General features: G+C 38.7%; 1 protein-coding gene across 2 annotated transcripts in view; it reads right to left on the bottom strand.

Moving 5' to 3' along the window:
- ITGBL1 (integrin subunit beta like 1) overlaps positions 1-9,041 on the bottom strand; it is a 313,368-nt gene extending 304,327 nt beyond the window's left edge. For both annotated transcript variants that reach the window (XM_063697493.1, XM_063697491.1), the window contains exon 1: positions 8,981-9,041. The gene's annotated coding sequence lies outside the window, so the exon portion shown is untranslated. The remainder of the gene's footprint in view (positions 1-8,980) is intronic.
- Between the last annotated feature and the right edge of the window lie 7,217 nt (positions 9,042-16,258).

The raw sequence follows: 16,258 nt of genomic DNA, 5'->3' as shown, positions 1-16,258 counted from the left end.
ATGAGCAGAAGGGCTGATGAGTTCTGAAAGCTCTATGCTAGCACACAAGATACAATGACTTGAGAAAGTCACATGAATCTGACTTAAACTTCTTAAGGGAAACACAGCCACAGGAGACATTGCCACAATGGCACTGGACTTGAAGATTTTTGTATTACTCTCCAGGCCAAACCACAATCCTGACAAAAGCAGACTGCATTATCATCACATTCACTCACATAACTGAGCAAGGCTAGGACAAAAATGTACGTATCTCGCTTTAACTTCATGATCAATTCTTTCCAATGGGTTCTTTTTTAATATTTTATTTTAAGTTCTGGGATACATGTGCAGGACGTACAGGTTTGTTACCTAGGTGAACATGTGCCATGGTGGTTTGCTGCACCTATCGACCCATCACCTAGGTATTAAGTCCCATGTGCATTAGCTATTTATCCTGATGCTCTCCTTCGTGGGTTCTTAATATTTCTAGCAATCACCCACAGTCCAATCCAGCTTCTCCTCCATTCTTCTAGTTGACTAATGCATAACTTTCTTTTCCCCAAACCTCCAACACATCTTTTTTCAATCCTCACCTTCACTTAATGAGTTTCTTCCTATTTCACTGACATAAAATAAAATCAATTAGAAGAAATTTTCATAAGCTTGTGCCAGCTAACTACCCACTCCCTGCCTTTAGGACCTTGCACTCTGCCTTCTTTTCTGCTAGTGTGAATGAGTGGATGAATCACCTGCCTTCTAGTGCAGGCCAGCTCTCCTTTGTCCACTGGATCCTATCCCACTCCTCTCCACAAGGGCAATGCTTTCTTTATTTACCAGTCTTTGCATTATCATGTTTTGCCTGTCCACCAGTTCAGCATAAAGTGTACTGTTATGTCTCCCAACTGTAAATAAATAAATAAATAATAAATAAATAAATAATAAATAAATAAATAAATAAATTTTTTGATGTACTTCCTTCTTCAATTGTCACATCATTTCTTTCTTTCCATTTACAGCAAAACTCCTTTAATGAGTTGTTTATGCAGAGTGTCTCCATTCACATCTCCTTGGTCTTGAAACTATTGTATGCCCTATGCTTGACCGTGGACCACTTCTATATTTCTATATAGAAAAGAGATTTCCTAGGTGATTTTATCCAGTTTCTAGGATTTAAACACCATCTCTATGCTGAAGACTACCAGATTTATAACTCACATACACTCCTATATGACTATTTCTATAAATGATATATTCATATATATATGTATGTACACATGTGTATATACATACATACTTCTATCTTTTGTGATATGTCTATATTACAAATGCTACTCAGAGTCTTCTCTTGGAGATCTAACAGGCAACCAAAGTTTCACATGTCAAAACCAAGATCCTGTTTTTCCCCTACCCCACATCTAAACCTGCTCCTCCTACAGCCCTCCCCATCTAAATAAATCATAACTTCATTTTTCTAGAGGCTCAGGCCTAAAACCTCAGGGTGATCTTTGACTCCTCACAGTCCACGTTCTCTCTCATTGCCCACACTCTATCCTTCAGTGATTCCTGTCAGATCCTTTGGAAATGATTTTGCATCAGCGCACATCTCACCATCCCCACCGCTCCCACTCCAACTCAACATCTGCTCTTGCCCGAATAGCTGGAGACAGCTAATCAGGTCTCCCTGCTTCTGCCCTTATTCCCCTTAGACAATTTAGCCAGAATGATTCTTAAGCCATTATTAGACCACTGTGCTCTTTTGCTGAAAATCTTTTCATTTCTTGGGGAAATATAAAAAAACAAAGTTTTTTGAATGACCTACAGCCATTCCATGACCTGCACCTCACCTGCTTATCTCTGCGCCCCATCTCCTGCTCCTCTCTCCCTTGCTCACCTTATTCCACTCACATGGACCCCTTTACTCTTCCTTGAGATTGCTGGATGCACTTTAACTTCAAGTCCTTTGCACTCTGTGTTCTCTCCACCCAGAATGTCCTTTCTCCAAATATCTGTAGACTCCCTCTCTTTACAAGCATATATGGCCATTTATTTCATTTCAAAGAATATAAGACATATAAATAAGACAAAAATGTCTTTCTCGTTAATACATTAGACAAGGCTATTTATTTTATGTAAGTTAACGTGCACTTCTAAATCTCATTTGTATCCGTTGGATCACAGGGTGCATCCAACTGCTGGTAATTGAAAACCTAGTAAAAGATGGTATAAAACTATTTCACAACACAATGTCTCCCAGCAGGGAAATTTCAGGTTAATTTTAGCAGCTCACTGTTGACCTCATGGGGCCCAGATTCTTCCTCTGTGTTTGCCCCTCATCCTCAGGCTGTTGGCTTTGGTCTCAGACTTGTCCCTTCATGGTTACCAGATGGCTGTGTCCAGTCTAAACCTCACCAACTCATAAAACTCACTCAGAATATCCTCTGGGAAGTAAAGCGTGTCTCTGACTTAACGTTCCTTTTTAAGAATGAAAAAGATCTTTCTCAGGTCTGATCCCTCTACCTCACAAGCCTTGTTGAACAAAATTATGTCATATGCCTATGCCTAACACAACTACTGAAGGCGGAAACAGCATTAACATGGCTATTCATTTGAGTTGGTGATTGGCCCTTGCCCTGAGCACATGGCCAAGGGGAGAGAGAACTAATTGGTCAGACAACCACCAATGTCTACTAATGTGTTTTTAGAGGGAATTTTGGATAAGAGTCTTATTCAAAACTCTTTAAGAATGACTTCTGCATGAAATGTATGAAACCCATATAAGAGAAAATACATCAATATAATGCAAACTATCAAATTAGACTTCAGTGAAAAGGGCTATGCCATTCTTCTAGACAATAACAAAGATGTCAGTTACAAAGTAATTCAAATGCTTAATAAAATGCCACTCAAAATCTTGAGTCTTATCAAAAATTCCCTCTAAATACACACTAGTAGACACTGCAGACACTCCAAAGCCTATAGATTTGTCAGTATCAGGTTATTTTTCTCCTATAGGCAATTTGACTTCTCCAAATTTATATTCAACAGCAATAAAGAAATAGATGTTGAATTCTACTATTTTCTAGTCCTGTTCTAGGTTCTAGGGATACATAAATGAACAAAATAGGTCTCATGTATGCACTAAAGGAGCTGACATAAGTTGAAAACTTTTTTGACCTAGTGCTGTTTACTTCTGACAATTTTTATATATAACAGGATTGAAATCTCTCAGGAAATTTCTTCTGTGGAAATGATTCACCATAACTCACTCTGTGGTACTCACTGGTTGAAATTATAATGGATATGAAGGTGGTTAATATGGTTTCTGCCAATCATTCCACATCCCCAGGTTCATGCAAACCTCAGGCAAGCCTATGGTCTGGGATATAGTTTTTCATTAGAGGTAGACCAATGTTAAAACCATTCAAGAGAAAAGAAAGTGTATCTTCTTTTATGCCTCACATGAAGCTTGGCAAAGTAATAGCAACATACATGAATCCAGAAGGAACTAAATACTTCTAGAATTCTTAACAGTTCAGAAATGTAGCCAAATACAAGATAAACGTACAAAACTAGATATTTTATCTATGTAAAGCAATAACAAATTTGGATATAAATAGGGAAAATCACAGAGCCAATGGTTATCCAAATATTTAAAACTTTTAAGAATGACTTCTGCATGAAATGTATGGAGTCTTTATAAGAGAAAATACATAAATTTAATGCGAACTATCAAATTAGAACTCAATGAAAAGGGCTATGCCATCTTCCTAGACAATAACAAAGATGTCAGTTACTCACAGGGTAACTCAAATGCTTAATGAAATGTCACTAAAAATCTTAATATGTTACTTTTGTGGATGGCATAAAATGGTTTTCCAAAATTAATTTGCAGAAATAATTACAATATGACTAATACATAATAGAAAAGAACTATAATAATGGCAGTTGGCAAATAAGGCTTTTTCTTTTAACTATTTAAGTGCATTTTATGGGGAAGATACTTAAAATGGAATAAATTTTGTGCAAGAGTTAACATTTACATCATATCACAGAAAAGATAAATCAAAATTGAACCTTATATTCTAAATACAGTAAACGTTAATGGTTATGATGAAATATTTGGACAGCTATTTTTTTCAAAATAAAATGACCTAAGTCTTCAGTTGATACCAAACTCTAACTAAAATCTAAATGGAACAAAGCTAGATATAGATTTATAAATATATTGATACATGTTAATAGCATAAAAACAAAGGGAAAAACCACAAAGGAAAAGGCTAACAGAGTTTACTGAACTTTTGATACATCACAAAAAAAGTAAAACCTATACTAAATGGGAGAAATATTTATAAAATTTATGAAAAAAATTATTAACAATTCCTAATTTAAGATTTTGAAAACAGTTTTTCACTAAAAGTCTACAACTGTTAGAACCACTGAAGAGAAAAAGTATATTCTTCTATGTATTATAATAAGCTTGGCAAAATAATAGCAACATATATGTCTTCATATACATAATTTGTGTATATGTATAAATGCGTACACATTTACACATATATATAGCAACATATCTTATCAAATTTTACAAATTGATAATAAAATGTTAGTTTTCCAACAAAATAAGCAAATTGTAGAAAAAGGTCATAAAAACAAGAAATACATAAAAATGTAGTTCAAAAGTCAAACTCACCAGGTAAGCAAGAAAAGGTAAAACAACAAAACAATGAGATATGATTTTTCATCATTTCAACTGGAAAGACTATAGACTATAACACTGAAGAGGATGGGTGAGGCAGGCTCACGGTGCACCGCTAGTAGACATGCAAACTAACATTCTGGAAAGCCATCCACACATGAGCTCACTATATTGGATTGTGCAAGTCATGCTCTGCACAGACACCTGGCTGAGGGAATGCATGGGGCTGAAATCCAGGCCTTGCTATATTTTCTCCAAGCCATAATCCCTGACATGTCTTGAGTCACCCCATAATAGAGGGTGCCGTTTTCTTCACAGAAAGGCTGGACTACTAGTGGCTCCATCTATATATGCACAGAGCATACCTTTTGCTACAAGTGACTTATAGGGAATACCTCTAAACTACCCTGGTAGATAGGCAGAGACTTATGTACAAAAGAGATGCTTATTTCTGCAGTAGCTTTTGCTTTGACACCAAAATCCACTTTTCTATTAACATTGTTCATTGAAGACTTAATTCCAGGTGGCCTATCAAGATAGCCAGTTGAATCATGGGTTTCTATTGACCATCTCACTAAAAGACTTGCTGAGTAAGCTATGGCTATATTCATGTCATAATCATATGTATAATTTAATTTACTCAACAATAATGTCAACACCAATATTCATAATATCACATATTCAAAAAGTAACTATTGCACACAGCATATACAAGATCTCTTTTGAGGGAGAGAATATAGCTGTGAACTAAACTGACAGAAACCCCTACTCTCAAAGAGCATATATTTTAAATTTTAAAAAGTAAAACGATGGGAGTAGAGAACAAATCCTCTGAAATAATATGCTTTGTACTGTTTATGCTTTCTTCTTCCAGTGCAAGGTACACTCTCTTCTGACTTGCATGATTGGTTGCTCTCCTGTTTAAACTATTGACAGATGCCCTTATTTGCCAGACCCAAAGTTTAGCAATTTATTTATTTTTAGCTGTAATTCTAATTTGCTATTCCAACATTTCCATAATAATTCAATTGTGCTACATCAGTCCTGCATTTCTAAAACACTAGTCTATGTCCTTAAAAGACAGGATCCAAGACTGCAGTTGTTCCATTATTCATTCAATACATATTTTTAAATGCCTAGTATGTGCTAAGCACTGTTCTAGGTGTTAAGGATATAGCAAATGGGTGAAACAAACAAAACCCCTGTCCTGATGAACCTTCTATTTCAGTGGTGTGGACAATGGGCAAGATAAGTAAAATATAGAGAATGTTGGGTATCTAAAAGAACTAAGGAGTAAAGATTGTTTTAAATGAAAAAATAAGAAATATGGATTGGGGTGATGGCATTTTAGATGGGGTGGACAGTGAAGGTTTGACTGCGAAGTTAATATACAGGAAGCGAAGGACTTAAGTGAACTAATGCAGAAACAAGAAACCAAAACAGAAAACTGCATGTTCACACTTACAAGTGGGAGCTAAACATTGGGTACACACGGACATAAAGATGGGAACAACAGACACTGGGGAATACAAGAGGGAGGAGGGAGGGAGGGGGATAAAGGTTGGAAAAAACTACTTGTAGAGGCTGAGCACAGTGGCTCACATCTGTAATCCCTGCACTTTGGGAGGCTGAGGTGGGTGGAACACCTGAGATCAGGAGTTCAAGACCAGCCTGGCCAACATAGTGAAATCCCATCTCTACTAAAGATACAAAAATTAGCCAGGCATGGTGGCTCACGCCTGTAGTTCCAGCTACTTGGGAGCCTGAGGCACGAGAATTGCTTGAACCCGGGAGGTGGAGGATGCAGTGAGCTGAGATCGCGCCACTGCACTCCAGCCTGGGTAACAGAGTGAGAGTCTGTCTCAAAACAAATCAAAACAAAACAAAACAAAAAACTACCTATAGAGTGCTATACTCACTACCTTGGTGGCAGATACATTTGTACTCCAAACCTCAGCATCATGCAATATACCTTTGTAACAAACCCTCACATGTTCCCCAATTCTGAAATAAAAATTGAAAAACAGCCCAAACAAGTGAAGGATCAAGTGAGCTCAAAAGATTTCTGAGGGAAGAGTACTTTATAGGAAAGGCTAGGTGCAAAGGCCCTCATGTAGAAGCATGCCCCATAGTTCATGTGGCAACAAGGAGGTGAAAACATCTACTCAAGTATTTTGTGAAAGATTCAAAGAAGTGTCCAGTGACTTCTGTTTCTGGAGAAAAAGTGGTCTAGATTTTCTAGATAAGCTTCCTGGTAAATATAATTGTAAAAGCTAGACTAAATATTAAAAATTTTAATTCTTCCTAAAAGCATCCAAGAGCTGATAAGACAGTCAGCAATCATCAGGCGAAATGCAGGCAACAAGAATGAATACTGGAATATAAGCAGAGGTTGAAGACATTTCTACCATAAGGGAATTTGCCTATCCAGTTTAAATTAAACTTTTGTTTATAGCAAAAGAAAAAGCTATAAATCTTCCACTGGATTCCATAGGCTTGAGAAGTCAGAGGACAAGATTTGCCTTGAAGCTGAGCATGAGGAAGCATTGTCCCCAAGGATTTATAACTAAGAGCAAGCACTAGCACAGATTTTTAGACAAAATGCCTTCCCACAGGTGATACAAAAAATCACATGCCATGAATTTTGGTCTTCCTTGTACTATGGACTGTTGGTGTCTTTAGGTGTCTGACAAAAGCTAAAACAAATCCTCCCTAGTGAAACTATTTTCATCTTAAGTCTCAAAAAATTTTGTAAAAGATTTTTCAGAGACCACTTGTTGAAAAAATAAGCAACACAGAAAATTAGACACCATGATGAAGAATCTTCAGAAAAAATTAGACTGCAAAAACAGATCCAGAAAATATTTAGACTTTGAAATTGCCAGACATATAATATAAAATAACTGTATTATGTTTAGAGCACAAATCAATAAAGAGCAACCTAAAAATATCTGTAGGAAATAAAAAAAACAGCTAGCCACATAAAAAATCAAATAGCATTTCAAAAACTAAATAAATATTTGAAATTAATAACTGAAAAGACTGGTTTAATAGCTTTTTAGATGCAGCAAGATGTATAAGCGAACTGAAAAACAGGTCAGAAGAACTATTCAGAATACATAATAAAGGAACAAAGGAAATACAGATCCATAGACATGAAGGATAAAGCGTGATGGGCTAATGTACATAAACTGGAGCCCCAGAAGGAGAGGACAAGCAGAAGAAATAATTAATACCAATCCATGAGTTCCGAGTCTAATAAATCTCAACTAGAATAGATAAAAAGACATCCACACATAAATCCATCATGGAGAAATTCCAGAAAAACAAACACAAAGAGTAAAAACTATATATATATATATACACACACACACATATAAAAAGATAGATCAATAGAAAAACATATGGACTGAGCACTGACTTCTCAAAAATAGAAACGTTTGTGGCTGGGCGCGGTGGCTCACGCCTGTAATCCCAGCACTTTGGGAGGTCGAGGCGGGCGGATCACGAGGTCAGGAGATCGAGACCATCCTGGCTAACACGGTGAAACCCCGTCTTTACTAAAAACACAAAAAATTAGCCGGGCGTGGTGGTGGTCACCTGTAGTTCCAGCTACTCCGAGGCTGAGGCAGGAGAATGGCGTGAACCCGGGAGGCGGAGCTTGCAGTGAGCCGAGATCGCGTCACTGCGCTCCAGCCTGGGCGACGGAGCGAGACTCCGTCTCAAAAAAAAAATAGAAACGTTAGTTTGTTAGAAGATGCTGAAGTGGTATTTTATATTCAATGTGCTGAGATAATATAAATGCTAAACTACACTAGGAATTTACTATATCAGGACAAATTCATCTTTCAAGACTTAGTAATTAATGACATTATCAAATAAACAACAAAAAAGGAACTATTTGCCACCAGCAGGTTTTCTCAAATGGAAATCTGGGCAGATAAATGATCAAAATACTAAATCAAAAGACAAACATTCACAATCAGAAGTATATCAAAAATTAGGATTCAGAAAGGTTGAAAGTAAAAAGATGAAATGTTAAAGTTTAAATCATAGGGGGAAAAAAAGAAGTTTAAAGAATAGAAAGTGAAAAAGGATGAAAAATACACAGCAGAAGAGACCTGGGGCAGCTACACTAATATTACTTTAAAGAAAAAAGCATCAACAGGTGTATTAGTTCATTCTCACACTGCTATAAAGAACTACCTGAGACTAGGTAATTCATGAAGAAAAGAGGTTTAACTGACTCACACTTCTGCAGGCTTAACAGGAAACATGATTGGGCAGCCTCGGGAAACTTACAGTTATGGTGGGAGGCGAAAAGGAAGCACGCACCTTCCTCAGATGGTGGCAGGAGAGAGACAGAGCGAAGGGGGAAGTGCCACACACTTTTAAAGCATCAAATCTCGTGATAACTCACTGTCACGAGAACAGCAAGGGGGAAATCTCCGGCCATAATCTAATCACCTCCCACCAGGCCCCTCCTCCAATTTGACACGAGATTTGGGCGGGAACACAAATCCAAACCATATCACCAGATATAAAGTCACTTTGGAATGGCCAAAGTTTTATTACATTGGGAAAATATAGCAATTTTAAATTTGTATGCACTTTGTAACATCGCCTCACATCATATAAAGCAAGGCTGACAGAAATATAAATAAAGATAAACCCTCAGTCATAGAGGGGGATTTTAATACAAACTTTTCAGAAACTTACAAATCAAGCAAACAAAAATTAAGATGCAAAAATATTGAACTTCATGATCAGCACATTGAAGACGCTACTGAGCAATCAAAACTGCACAGGGCATGCTCCTTCTAAATATGTGGGGAGATGGAGTTCAGCTTCAGCCTGGACCTTCAGGGAACTCTGGAGAAGAATGACACACAGAGCTGGTCCACCTGGAGGCAAGAGGCCTAGCTTTTGTAGAAACATGTCCATTTGTCCCTGACTTCAGACTGCCCCTGCGTCAGGGTGGGATTATACCGACCCATGTAAGACATCTGCTATTCAGAAGAGGGTCATTCTCTGGGGAAGGGGACAGTTCTGAGAAGTTAGCAGTCATCCTAACACAAGTTGGGTGATAATTGTACTGGCCTGTTAGGATCTGGGTGTGGTGCCAATAGTATCCAGCACTGTCTACCTCTTGCTTCTCAGGCTACTCAGATCTACTTGCTTCTCTCTTTAAGTTTTTTCCATCCAGGGACAATTTGTCCAGGAACTTTGTTGGTCCTGATTTCTGGGCAATGTATAAGAGGAGAATTACTGAAATGAACAACAGCCAGTGCTGCTACAGCTGGCCCAAACTCAGCAAATGATGCTCATCCCCTCTCTTATTTGGATCCCTCTCCCTCTCGGCTCGTGTCTCATGGAGTGACCCAGCCCATCAATCCTGAAGGGTCTGAGCCCCTGGTTATAATGTATTTGCTAAGATATTTTATGCAATAAATGAGTTCTTCATGGTTATTGTTGGAACCAAAGCTTTACTCCTATCTTGTAGCAGCCTTTATTAAATGGTCAAAATATGCTTCATTTTGTTGCTGAGTGATTCACTTGAAACTTGACCTTTGTTTTTAGAAGTCCACCAGTTCCTTTGGGCGATCGGCTCAGCTGTGGCTCAACACAATGAGGCCTCTGTTTTGCTCCCAGCACGAGTGCTTAATTGGCATTACTGTTTACTCCTGATTTCACAGGCTTCCTTTTGTTTTTTTTCTCTAAAACCTAGTTTCCTCTGAAAATTTAATTCTAAAGTACAACAAAACGGTGATGTAGAAAATATTTTTGATTAATCTGTAAAGTAAGCACAGTGTGAATATCACACCTACTTCTCCACCATAGGATTTTCCAAGTCCATTGTGTCCGTCACCTCTCCGATGTCATTAGGCAGTTATTTTTTCCATAAGAAAAATCAATTGCATTCCTTGCCCAAAGATATTTCTGCCCAGTATAAACATCACAGCTTCTGTCTCTTTGAGGTTTAATAGCATCTTTCTATGAACTTACCCTTATTTTCTGTTGATGGGTATACTAAGGCTGTCTCCCATCCACAGCTGATTTCAATGACACAATTAAAGGCCATATGCCAACCTTTCAAAGACCTCCACTCTGACTCAGCAGATGGATTTTTACCACCTACTTGCGCTCACCTGTTTTTAGTGCTTCAGATAACACAGCTACAATGTAAGTGCAGGGTCTATAGGTGTTGCAGAACTGGTCCAGATGGTGGTTGAAGCACACAGACTCGCAGGACAGGGAGGAAAGTAGGCAAGTCCACTCTGGCCTGTTAGGAAAGGAATGCCTGTGCATAGGTCCCAACCACTGGAACAGTGTTGCTCAGAAGTATGTCTGTTTTATAAAGAGGAATTCTCCATAGTCGCCTTTCCTACTCCAGAGATACTTAATGAGAACCTCTCTGGAAATAGTTAAGATGGCCCAGGTAATCCTTACTATCAGAGAAGTTTGAGGAACATCGCCTTAAGGAAAAGCTATGATGTGCGGTGTCTTTCAATAGCTTGAAATATTTAATTATGAATAAATGTTTTGTGGTTGCTTAGAGATGCTGACTTACGAGAAGATGACTTATTCAAGTTTTTCATCTAGAATATCACTGGCAAGTGAAGACCACCAACCCAGCAGTTCTTTCCTCAATAGAATCTTATCACACTTGTTACTTCCCTCAAGATCCAAGACAGAGCTACGCAAAGTGAGATTGGTCTTTGGGGCTACAAAACTTAGCGACATCTCTTCTGTTATCTCTTTCCTTTCCCCAGAGACACTCCACATCATGTTTCCTGCTGGGAGATCTGGGAGGCAAACTGCCTTAAATTTCCCCATGCACTCTATTATCAAAATGCATCTATTCTGCCAAGGCTGAATTCTGTACAGGCACATCTCATTTTATTGTGTTTTGCAGATATTGTATTTTGTTTTTACGGATTGAAGGTTTGTGGCAACCCTGCCTCAAGCAAGTCTATCGGGGCCACTTCCCCAACAGCATGTGCTCACTTTGTATCTCTGTGTCACATTTTGGTAATTCTCAATATTTCAGACTTTTCCATTATTATCGTATCTGTGATGGCAATATGTAATCAGTGATCTTTGATGTTACTATTGTAATTGTTTCGGAGCATCATGAACCATGTCCATGGTAGAGAACCTAATCAATAAATGTTGTATGTGTTCTGACTGCTCTACCAACTGGCTGTTCCTCCTTCTTTCTCCCTTTCCATGGACCTCTCTATTCCCTGAAACATAGCAATATTGAAATTATGTCAATTAATAACCCTACAATTGCCTCTAAGTGTTCAAGTGAAAGGAAGAGTTCCAAATCTCTCTGTTTAAATCAAAACTTAGAAATGATTAAGTTTAGTGAGAAAGGCACGTCAAAAGCTGAGATAGATCAAAAGCTAGGCCTCTTGCCCCAAACAGTTAGCCAAGTTGTGAATGCAAAAGAATAGTTCTTGAAGGAAACTAAAAGTACTACTCCAGTGAACACACGAGTAATAAGAAAGCAAAACAGCCTTTTTGCTGATATGGAGAAAGTTGTAGTAATCTGGATAGAACATGAAACCAGCCACTACATTCCCTGAAGCCAAAGCCTGATCCAGAGCAAGGCCTTAACTCTCTTCAGTTCTATGAAGTCTGAGAGAGGTCAGGAAGCTGCAAAAGAAAAAATTGAAGCTAGCAAAGATTGATTTATGAGGTTTAAGAAAAAGAAGCTGTCTCCATAACATAAAAATATGAGGTGAAGCAGCTGAGGCAGAAGCTGCAGCAAGTTATCCAGAAGTTCTCACTAAGATAACTAATGAAGGTGGCTATACTCAATGACAGATTTTCAATGTAGACAAAACAACCTGCTATTGGAAGAGGATGCCATCTAGGACTTTTATAGCTAGAGAGAAGAAGCCAGTGTCTGGCTTCAAAGCTCAAAGGACAGGCTAAATCTGTTGTGAGGGGCTAATGCAGCTGGTGACTTTAAGTAGAAGCCATTGCTCATTCACCATTCCCAAACTCCTAGAGCCCTTAAGAATTATGCTAGATCTACTCCCCCTGTGCTCTAGAAATAGCACAACAAAGTCTAGATGGCAGCACATGTGTTTACAGCATGGTTCACTGGAATTTCTTTTTTCTTTTTTCTTTTTTTTTGAGACAGAGTCTTGCTCTGTCACCCAGGCTAGAGTGCTGTGGCACAAACACAGCTCACTGCAGCCTCAACCTCCTGTGCTCAAGCAATCCTCCTGCTTCAGCCTTCCATGTAGCTGGGATTACAGGCATATGCCCTATGCCTAGCTAATTGTTTGAATTTTTGTACAGACAGGGTCTCAAACTCCTGGCTCAAGCAATCCTCCCTCCTCAGCTTCTCAAATTGCTAGAATTGTAGGCATGAGCCACCACACCCAGCTCTGGTTTACTGGATATTTTAAGCCCACTGTTGAGTCCTACTGCTCAGAAAAAAAAAAAAAAAGATTCTTTTCAAACTATTACTGCTCATTAACAATGTACCTAGTTATCCATGAGCTCTGCTGGAGAGGGGATGAATGTTATTTTCATGCCTGCTAACACATTTATTATGCAGCCATTTTAACTCTCAAGTCTTATTAAGAAATACATCTTGTAAGGCTATAGCTGCTATAGATAGTTATTCTTCTGGTGAATCTGGACTAGGTAAATTGAAAACCCTCTGGAAAGGATTCACCATTCCAGATGCTGTTAAGTACATTCCTCATTCATGGAAGAATATAAAAATATCAGCTTTAACAGGGGCTTGGATAAACTTGATTCCAACCCCCATGGATGACTTCGAGGGGTTCAAAACTTCAGTGGAGGAAGTAACTGCAGATTTAGTGGAAATAGCGAGAGAACTAGAATTAGAAATAGAGCCTGAAGATGTGACTGAATTGCTACAATCTCATTATAAAACTTAAATGGATGAGTTGCTTCTTATGGATGAGCAAAGAAAGTGGTTTCTTGAGATGGAATCTTCTTCTCGTAAAGATTCTGTGAACATTGTTGAAGTGACAACTAAGGGTTTAGAATATTACATAAACTTAATTGATAAGGCTGTAGCAGAGTTTGAGAGGAGTGACTGCAATTTTGATAAATGTTCTATTGTGGGTAAAAAGCCATTAAATGGCATGGCATGTTACAGAAAAAACTCTCATGAAAGGAAGAGTCAACCAATGTGGCAAACTTCGTGGTTGTCTATTTTTAAGAAATTGCCACAGCCACTCCAGCCTTCAGTAAGCACCAACCTGATCAACCAGCAGTCATCAACAATGAGGCAAGACCCTCCTCCAAAAATTGGTTATGAGGTGCTGGGCACAGTGGCTTACGCCTGTAATCCCAGCACTTTGGGAGTCCAAGGCGGGCGGATCATTTGAGGTCAGGAGTTCAAGACCAGCCTGGCCAACATGATCACACCCCATCTCTACTAAAAATACAAAAATTATCTGGGCGTGGTGATGCACACCTGTAGTCCTAGCTAGTAAGGAGGCTGAGGTAGGAGAATCACTTGAACCCAGGAGGCAGAGGTTGCAGTGAGCCAAGATTGCACCATTGCACTCCAGCCTGGGTGACAAGAGTGATACTCAAAAAAAAAAAGGTTATGACTCACAGACTCACAGAAGGCTCAGATGATCATTTGCATTGTTTGGCAATAAAGTATTTTTAATTTAAGACATATATATTTTTTAGTATACAGTACAGTGTATACATAACTTATATATGCACTGGAATATAAAAAAAAAATTGTGTGACTTGCCTCATTGTGATATGTACTTTATTGCATTGGTCTGAAACCAAATTGCACTGTCTTCCAGGAATGCCTGTACATGTAAATCCATGTTAGTGAGGCAACAAGCAGGAGATGCCTATTAGTTAGCCTGTTTACATTTTTAGGTGTGTATTCTAAACCTTAATTTTCCCTGCCCAAAGAGCATCTAAAAGTTCATCATAGCAATATTTGGTGACATGTGGGTCTTGAAATCACAGAACATAAACAAGTGTATACAGATTAAAACTAATCTTAATGAGAGTCTCAAAAAAATTACAGTCTTGTGTAGTTACTAAAGCATAATCTACTCATAAATCACATGAAACATAACTATATTTGAGCAGAATTCTTCTCCAATTGATTTGGTGTCTGTATTTCCATAGAGCACAGGACAGTCCCTCCATGGATTTTCAAATTTCTCTTTTAGCATGCCTATTGTTTTCTCTGTAATTCACCACGGTGTCCAATGAAATACTAATTAAGGTGGAAATAAGCAGGAGGAACAAATGAGTTAGTGAAAAACAAATACCCTGTTTTCATCAAATTCTTACTGTCTTGCATTTCATAGCTACTTCCTGTATTATTAGTCTGTTCTCATCCTGCTGATAAAGACATACTGGAGACTGGGTGATTTACAAAGAAAAAGAGATTTAATGGACTCACAGTTCCACATGGCTGGGGAGGCCTCACACTCATGGTGGAAGGCGAAAGGCACGTCTTACACGGCAGCAGACGAGAGAAAATGAAGACCAAGAGAAAGGGCCTTATAAAACCATCAGATCCCATGAGACTTATTCACTACCACAAGAACAGTATGGGGGAAACTGCCCCCATGATTCAATTATCTCCCACCAGGTCCCTCCTACAACACATGGGAATTGTGGGAGCTACAATTCAAGATGAGATTTGGATGGGGACACAGACAAATGATATCACATCCATTCCAAAGCACTTGCAGGACCATGAACACAATTTCATTTAAACCAAAGGCTACTACTATCTTGGTTGTGCATTGGCTTGGCTTCATCCTCTTTATTGTAAAACTTTCTGTATTGACTGATTTCTCTGTGTTTGACATTATCCTTTCCCCAATCTCATACTGTCAAATACAGATGTAATTGTATAGGCTCCTACATGCAAACACCTTCCAGGGCCAGGAATTGAAGCAGGCTGGGGACATGGAAGCAAATGGGAAGTATATGCCCACCTATGCGAGGCACAGGATGCCCCTATTGGCCCCCTACCACTTGGCAATGCAGAACTGACCTGGTCAGATCTTCCTTTTTTTTTTTCAAGACGGAGTCTCACTCTGTCACCCAAGCTGGAGTGCAGTGGCACAATCTCAGCTCACCACAACCTCTGCCTCCCCGGTTCAAGTGATTGTCATGCCTCAGACTCCTACAGGCATGGTGGTTTATGCCTGTAATCCCAGCACTTTGGGAGGCCAAGGTGGGTGGATCACCTGAGGTCAGGAGTTCGAGTCCAGCCTGGCCAACATGGCAAAACCCCATCTCTACTAAAAATACAAAAATTAGCTGGGCATGGTGGAGGGTGCCTGTTATCCATATCTTCCTATTTTTCCTGATAAAATAAAATTCTTGTGGTTTTCAAATGTTGGTAATTGATCTTAATTTGTCAACAATATACATTGAGTCATACAAAACACACCTGAATTATATTCTCAGTTTATATTGAACCCACAGGCCAGCAATTGACTTTTACTGGATTCCAGCAATGAATGTAGTTACAGGGCCAATTCAACCTGGAAAAGATATTTGTTCATCCTTTCTACTTTTGCTTTGAGG

This window comes from Gorilla gorilla, chromosome 14 (assembly GCF_029281585.2).
Source record: "Gorilla gorilla gorilla isolate KB3781 chromosome 14, NHGRI_mGorGor1-v2.1_pri, whole genome shotgun sequence".
Lineage (NCBI taxonomy): Eukaryota > Metazoa > Chordata > Mammalia > Primates > Hominidae > Gorilla > Gorilla gorilla.
Note: the sequence above shows the minus strand (reverse complement) of the source record. Positions and strands in the feature narration are given on the sequence as shown.